This window comes from Somniosus microcephalus, chromosome 8 (genome assembly GCF_052327205.1).
Source record: "Somniosus microcephalus isolate GS21.2 chromosome 8, FLI_Smic_1.0, whole genome shotgun sequence".
Lineage (NCBI taxonomy): Eukaryota > Metazoa > Chordata > Chondrichthyes > Squaliformes > Somniosidae > Somniosus > Somniosus microcephalus.
In genome coordinates, this window is record NC_140994.1 from 95974804 (window position 1) to 95982920 (window position 8117).

Below are 8117 nucleotides of genomic sequence, written 5' to 3' on the forward strand. Positions count from 1 at the left end.
TTGGGCATAAAAATCAGCTCTACGGGAAATTTTCATCTGGCTGTGAATGAACTGAAAGAGAAAGCTAGAAGGGCTTTCTATGCCATAAAAAGATCAATCCAAATAGAAATCCCAATTAGCATTTGGCTCAAAATTTTTAAATCAGTAATTGAACCAATTGCACTCTATGGCAGTGAGGTGTGGGGACCGCTAACACAACAACAATTTGCAAAATGGGACAAACACCCAATTGAGATCCTACATGCAGAATTCTGTAAAAGTATCCTCCGGACTCAAAGGAAAACCGTAAACAATGCATACAGGGCAGAACTAGGCCAATATCCACTAATAATCACTATCCAAAAAAGAGCCTCCAAATTTTGGAAACACCTAAAAATGAGCAACCCCCACTGCTATCATTACAAAGCCTTGAAATGCCAAGAGAGGACCATAAAGAAGAATACCCTCAGTCAACTAGTCCTGGGACTCAGTGAAGCAACCACTAACACTACTAACAATAACCAGCCCCAGGACAGTGACATCGTAGCACAGAGAATTCGACTCAACACAATTGTCACTAAGCAAAAGGAAAAATACCTGTCATATTGGGCAGAAACAACAAAAACCCAAAACAAACTCAATTGCTACTTGGCCCTAAACAGACACTACAACATGGCTGAATACCTGACCATGGTAAAGGATAGCAAACTGAGAAAAACCTTGACAAGGTACAGACTTAGTGAACATAGCCTGGCGATCGAAAAAGGCAGACACAGACAGACCCGGCTGCCAAGAGAGGACAGGATATGCTCTCACTGCAGTCAGGGAGTGGTGGAGACAGAGATGCACTTCCTCACAGCTTGTGGAAAATATCAGGGCATCAGGGAGAATTTCTACCAAAAATTCTCACAAATATGCCCTGAATTCAGAAATTTGAATGACGACCAAAAACTCCCATACCTACTAGGGGAACAGAGAAACTGTGTAACCTTAGCGGCACACTATGTTACAGCTTGCCATAAACAGAGGGACAACCAGTAAACCTAATAAAAGAGTATATACAAATTATACGAATGTATATTTATACACTCAGGGATATATCTGTTTATACACTGAATAGATCTGCGTTTATGTGTTCAACCATAAATGTTTTTCGATGCTTTGGCAACATAAGATGTACCTTATCATGCCAATAAAGTGATTTTAATTGTGAATTGAGAGTGAAAATGCATGTGAGAGAGTGAGTGTGAGAGAGAGCATGTGAGAGTGAGAGGGGGAGTGAGAGTGTGAGAGAGATAGTGAGAGAGAAAGCATGAGCGAGAGAGAGAGTGTGAGACAGCGAGAGTGTGAGAGAGAGTGAGAGTGTGATAGCGAGAGTGTGAGAGAGAGAGTGTGAGAGAGAGAGCGAGAGAGTGAGAGAGAGTGTGAGAGAGAGAGTATGAGAGAGAGCGTGTGATAGTGAGAGTGTGAGAGAGAGCGAGTGCAAGAGTGAGAGTGTGTGAGAGTGAGAGTGTGAGAGAGAGAATGTGAGAGAGTGTGTCAGAGAGAGTGAGAGCGAGATTGTGAGAGGGAGCGAGAGTGTGTGAGAGAGTGTGTGAGATAGAGTGAGTGTGAGAGAGAGTGAGAGAGTGAGCGAGAGCGAGAGTGTGTGAGAGAGAGTGTGTGAGATAGAGAGTGAGTGTGAGAGAGAGTGATAGAGCGACTGTGAGAGAGAGCGACTGTGAGAGAGAGCGAGTGCGAGAGAGAGCGCGAGTGCGAGAGCGAGTGCGAGAGAGAGCGCGAGTGCGAGAGAGAGCGCGAGTGCGAGAGAGAGCAAGAGTGAGAGAGCGAGTGTGTGAGAGTGAGTGTGAGAGTGAGAGAGTGAGAGAGAGAGTGAGAGCAAGTGAGAGAGTGTGTGAGAGTGTCACAGAGTCTGAGTGAGAGCGTGAGAGAGAGAGAGAGTGTGAGAGTGAGAGTGTGAGAGAGAGAGCGAGTGAGAGAGAAAGCGAGTGTGAGAGAGAGAGAGAGAGTGTGTGAGAGAGAATGAGAGCGAGAGTGAGAGCCAGTGAGAGAGTGTGTGAGAGTGTGAGAGAGCCTGAGTGAGAGTGTGAGAGAGAGCGAGAGAGAGAGTGAGAGTGTGAGGGAGAGTGCGAGTGTGAGAGAGAGCGCGAGTGTAAGAGAGCGCGAGTGTAAGAGAGAGCGCGAGTGTGCGAGAGAGAGAATGTGTGAGAAAATGAGTGTGAGCAAGCGAGAGTGAGAGAGAGAGTGAGAGAGCGAATGTGGGAGAGAGAGTATGAGGGAGAGAGAGCAAGAGAGAGAGAGAGCGAGAGTGAGGGAGAGAGTGAGTGTGCAAGAGAGTGAGTGTGAGAGAACAAGAGTGAGAGCGAGTGTGAGTGAGAGCGAGTGTGAGAGAGAATGAGTGTGAGAGCGTGAGTGTGAGCGAGCGCGAGTGTGAGAGACCGCGAGTGTGAGAGAGCGCGAGTGTGAGATACCGCGAGTGTGAGAGAGCGCGAGTGAGTGTGAGAGAGCGAGCATGAGAGAGAGCAAGCAAGAGCGAGCGAGTGTGAGAGAGAGCGGGTGAGAGAGAGCGTTAGAGTGAGCGTGTGCGTGTGAGAGAGCATGTGAGAGAGCATGTGAGAGAGCGAGAAGCGTGTGAGAGAGCGGGTGTGTGCGAGAGAGCGTGTGAGAGAGCGAGAAAGCATGTGAGAGAGCGAGAGTGTGTGTGAGAGAGCGAGTGTGAGAGAGAGCGAGAGTGAGAGAGAGGGGAGAGGGAGAGTGAGAGAGTGTGAGAGAGAGAGTGCGAGAGAGAGCGTGAAAGAGAGAGTGTGAGAGAGAGCGAGAGAGAGAATGTGAGAGAGAGCGAGAGTGTGTGAGAGAGCGAGAGTGTGTGAGAGAGAGCAAGGGTGTGTGAGTGCGAGAGTGTGTGAGAGCGAGAGTGTGTGAGAACGAGATTGTGAGAGCGAGGGAGTGTGAGAGCGAGAGTGTGAGAGCAAGAGAGTGTGAGAGAGAGAGTGTGTGAGAGTGAGAGTGTGAGAGAGAGAATGTGAGAGAGTGTATGAGTGAGAGCGAGAGTGTGAGAGAGAGCGAGAGTGAGAGAGCGAGAGTGTGAGAGAGAGGGTGTGTGTGAGAGTGAAAGAGTGTGAGGGAGAGAGTGTGACAGAAAGAGCGAATATGAGAGAGAGCGAGTGAGAGAGAGCAAGTGCGAGGGAGCGCGAGTGCGAGAAAGAGCGCGAGTGCGAGAGAGAGCGAGTACGAGAGAGAGCGAGTGCATGTGAGAGAGCGAGCGTGAGAGAGAGCGAGCGAGTATGAGAGAGACCGAGTGAGAGAGAGAGTGAGAGAGAGTGAGTGTGTGCGAGAGAGCGTGTGAGAGATTGAAAGAGCGTGTGAGAGAGCGAGTGTGTGTGAGAGAGCGAGAGTGCGTGTGAGAGAGCGAAAGTGCATGTGAGAGAGTGAGTGTGAGAGACAGCATGTGAGAGTGAGAGAGTGAGTGTGAGAGAGATAGTGAGAGAGAGAGAGTGAGCGAGAGCGAGAGTGTGAGAGAGAGCGAAAGTGTGTGCTAGTGAGAGTGTGTGAGAGCAAGAGAGTGTGAGAGAGAGAATGTGAGAGAGAGTGTGAGAGAGAGTGAGAGCGAGAGTGTGAGAGGGAGCGAGAGTCTGAGAGAAAGCGAGAGTGAGAAAGCGAGTGTGTGAGAGAGCGAATGTGTGAGAGGGTGTGTGAGAGAGAGAAAAATGGGAAAATATTCGCCTGTTTCATCGACTTCAAGAAAGCCTTTGACTCTATATGGCACGAAGGGCTCTATTATAAACTTCTTCAGTGTGGAATAGGGGGCAAAGTCTATGACCTTATTAAATCAATGTATCTGAAAAACATATGCGGGGTCAAAATTGGAGACAAACGCACCGATTTCTTCACCCAGAGAAGAGGCGTCCGGCAGGGCTGCAATTTGAGCCCGACCCTGTTCAACATATACATAAATGAATTAGCAGACATGCTGGAGCAAAGCGAGTCACCAGGTCTCCGTCTCCTGGATGGAGAAGTGAAATCCCTGTTCTATGCGGACGACCTGGTTCTGCTGTCTCCCACAGAACAGGGATTACAGCAACAACTAGACCTACTCGACAAATACTGCCAAAATTGGGCTCTAACAGTAAATCTAAAGAAAACCAACATCATGATTTTTCAAAAAAGGCCCAGATGTCAGGAAAACAAATACCAGTTTACCCTCAGTGATACCACTATAGGACACACTATGAGCTACACCTACCTTGGTCTAACTATTACAGCATCAGGGAGCTTCAGCATAGCAGTGAATGCACTAAAAGAAAAAGCCCGAAGAGCCCTATATGCAATAAAAAGAAAATTCTACAACATCCAAATCCCAATCAAAATCTGGCTCAAAGTATTTGACAGCATAATCCTGCCCATTGCACTGTACGGTAGTGAAGTATGGGGCCCGCTAAATCACCAAAGCTACACTAAATGGGAAAAACACACAATAGAAGCCCTACATGCAGAATTCTGCCGAAGCATCCTTCGCACCCAAAGAAAAACGCCAACAAATGCATGCAGAGCCGAACTAGGCAGATACCCACTGATAATAAACATCCAAAAACGAGCACTAAACTTCCTAAATCACCTCAAATCCAGCTCCCCAGACACCCTTCATTTCAAAGCCTTTCAGACCCAAGAGCGAAACCCAGAAAAGAGTCCCCTGAGTCAGCTGCTACTGAAACTAAGTACTCAGCCGGACCCTGACCAGCCCCAGACCAACACAGCCGTCCAAACACCAATCCGAGTGAACCAAATCATTAAAAAATGCAAAGAAACCTACCTGGAACATTGGAACAAAATAACCGAAAGCCAAAGCAGATTAGAATGTTACCGGGCCCTAAAAAGAGAATATAAACTGGCAGACTACCTCACGACCATCAGAGACACAAAACAGAGACAGACCCTCACCAGGTACAGACTAAGCGACCACCAACTGGAAATTGAAAAAGGCAGATACAAGAAATCCTGGCAGCCTAGAGAGAATAGAATATGCGATCAATGTCTGGCTGGCGAGGTTGAAACAGAAATGCATTTCCTCCTAAAATGCGAAAAATTCAACACATCAAGAAACATATTATTCAACAAGCTAAGCCAAACAACCCCAGATTTCAAGGAATTGGATGATCTGTCAAAATTGAGATTAGTCCTAGGAGAAGGAGACAGACCATACCTTGGGGCCAAATATGTAACAACATGTCACAACCTGAGGACTGTTTAAAATTAAGACTGTTTAAAATTAATATTGAACGTACCAAATGAAGTACAAAGACTGTTTAAAATTAATATTGTTTAAAAGTAATACTGTATGTACCCAACAAATGTCAAATCGATTGACACCTACAGAATGTTAGAAAACTGTACCTTTTTGCAATGTAAGCTTTGGCAATATGGTTCTCTGTAAACTTTCATGCCAATAAAGCATTTGAATTGAGAATTGAGAATTGAGAATTGAGTATGAGAGAGAGAGTGAGAGAGGGTGAGTGTGAGAGAGAGCATGAGAGAGAGTGTGAGAGAGAGCATGATTGTGAGAGAGAGCGCGAGTGTGCAAGAGTGCAAGTGTGCGAGAGAGCGAGAGTGTGAGAGAGAGCGAGGGTGAGAGCGAATGTGAGAGCGAGAGAGAGAGAGTGTGTGGGAGAGAGTGTGAGAGAGAGCAGGAGTGTGAGAGAGAGCATGAGTGTGCGAGAGAACGAGAGTGCGAGAGTGTGTGAGAGAGAGCGAGAGTGAGAGCGAGTGTGAGAGTGAGAGCGAGTGTGAGAGTGAGAGCGAGTGTGAGAGGGCGAGTGTGAGAGAGTATGAGAGAGAGTGAGAGCGAGAGTGTGAGAGAGCGAGAGTGTGCGATAGAGCGAGTGTGCGAGAGAGCGAGTGCGTGAGAGAGAGCGAGAGTGAGAGCGAGTGTGAGAGTGAGAGCGAGTGTGAGAGAGAGCGAGAGTGTGAGAGAGAGCAAGAGTGTGTGAGAGCGAGCGAGTGTGAGAGCGAGCGAGAGTGAGAGAGCGAGAATGTGAGCGAGAGGGTGAGTGTGAGAGTGAGAGAGTGAGAGAGAGAGTGTGACAGAGAGGGCAAGTGAAAGAGAGAGTGAGTGTGAGAGAGAGAGCGTGTGAGAGAGAGCAAGTTCGAGGGAGCGCGAGTGCGAAAAAGAGCGCGAGAGCGAGCGCAAGTGCGAGAGAGAGCGTGAGTGCGAGAGAGAGCGAGTGCAAGAGAGAACGAGTGCGTGTGAGAGTGCAAGCATGAGAGAGAGAGAGCGAGAGCAAGCTAGTATGCGAGAGACCGAGTGAGAGAGAGGGTGAGAGAGAGTGCGTTTGTGCGGGAGAGCGTGTGAGAGATCGAAAGAGCGTGTGAGAGAGCGAGTGTGTGTGAGTGTGTGAGAGAGCGACAGAGCGAGCGTGCATGTGAGAGAGCGAGTGTGAGAGAGAGCATGTGAGAGTGAGAGAAAGAGAGTGAGAGAGGGTGAGAGAGTGTGAGAGAGAGCGAGATTGTGAGAGAGCGTTAGAGTGAGCGAGTGCGTGTGAGAGAGCATGTGAGAGAGCATGTGAGAGAGCGAGAAGCGTGTGAGAGAGCGGGTGTGTGCGAGAGAGCGTGTGAGAGAGCGAGAAAGCATGTGAGAGGGCGAGAGTGTGTGTGAGAGAGCGAGTGTGAGAGAGAGCGAGAGTGAGAGAGAGGGGAGAGGGAGAGTGAGAGAGTGTGAGAGAGAGAGTGCGAGAGAGAGCGTGAAAGAGAGAGTGTGAGAGAGAGCGAGAGAGAGAATGTGAGAGAGAGCGAGAGTGTGTGAGAGAGCGAGAGTGTGTGAGAGAGAGCAAGGGTGTGTGAGTGCGAGAGTGTGTGAGAGCGAGAGTGTGTGAGAACGAGATTGTGATTGCGAGGGAGTGTGAGAGCGAGAGTGTGAGAGCAAGAGAGTGTGAGCGAGTGTATGAGTGAGAGTGAGAGCGAGAGTGTGAGAGAGAGCGAGAGTGAGAGAGCGAGAATGTGAGAGAGAGGGTGTGTGTGAGAGTGAAAGAGTGTGAGGGAGAGAGTGTGACAGAAAGAGCGAATATGAGAGAGAGCGAGTGTGAGAGAGAGCAAGTGCGAGGGAGCGCGAGTGCGAGAAAGAGCAAGAGTGCGAGAGAGAGCGAGTACGAGAGAGAGCGAGTGCATGTGAGAGAGCGAGCGTGAGAGAGAGCGAGCGAGTATGAGAGAGACCGAGTGAGAGAGAGAGTGAGAGAGAGTGAGTGTGTGCGAGAGAGCGTGTGAGAGATTGAAAGAGCGTGTGAGAGAGCGAGTGTGTGTGAGAGAGCGAGAGAGCAAGAGTGCGTGTGAGAGAGCGAAAGTGCATGTGAGAGAGTGAGTGTGAGAGACAGCATGTGAGAGTGAGAGAGTGAGTGTGAGAGAGATAGTGAGAGAGAGAGAGTGAGCGAGAGCGAGAGTGTGAGAGAGAGCGAAAGTGTGTGCTAGTGAGAGTGTGTGAGAGCAAGAGAGTGTGAGAGAGAGAATGTGAGAGAGAGTGTGAGAGAGAGTGAGAGCGAGAGTGTGAGAGGGAGCGAGAGTCTGAGAGAAAGCGAGAGTGAGAAAGCGAGTGTGTGAGAGAGCGAATGTGTGAGAGGGTGTGTGAGAGAGAGAGTATGAGAGAGAGAGTGAGAGAGGGTGAGTGTGAGAGAGAGCATGAGAGAGAGTGTGAGAGAGAGCACGATTGTGAGAGAGAGCGCGAGTGTGCAAGAGTGCAAGTGTGCAAGAGAGCGAGAGTGTGAGAGAGAGCGAGGGTGAGAGCGAATGTGAGAGCGAGAGAGAGTGCGAGTGTGTGGGAGAGAGTGTGAGAGAGAGCAGGAGTGTGAGAGAGAGCACGAGTGTGTGAGAGAGAGCAAGGGTGTGTGAGTGCGAGAGTGTGTGAGAGCGAGAGTGTGTGAGAACGAGATTGTGAGAGCGAGGGAGTGTGAGAGCGAGAGTGTGAGAGCAAGAGAGTGTGAGAGAGAGAGTGTGTGAGTGTGAGAGAGAGAATGTGAGAGAGTGTATGAGTGAGAGCGAGAGTGTGAGAGAGAGCGAGAGTGAGAGAGCGAGAGTGTGAGAGAGAGGGTGTGTGTGAGAGTGAAAGAGTGTGAGGGAGAGAGTGTGACAGAAAGAGCGAATATGAGAGAGAGCGA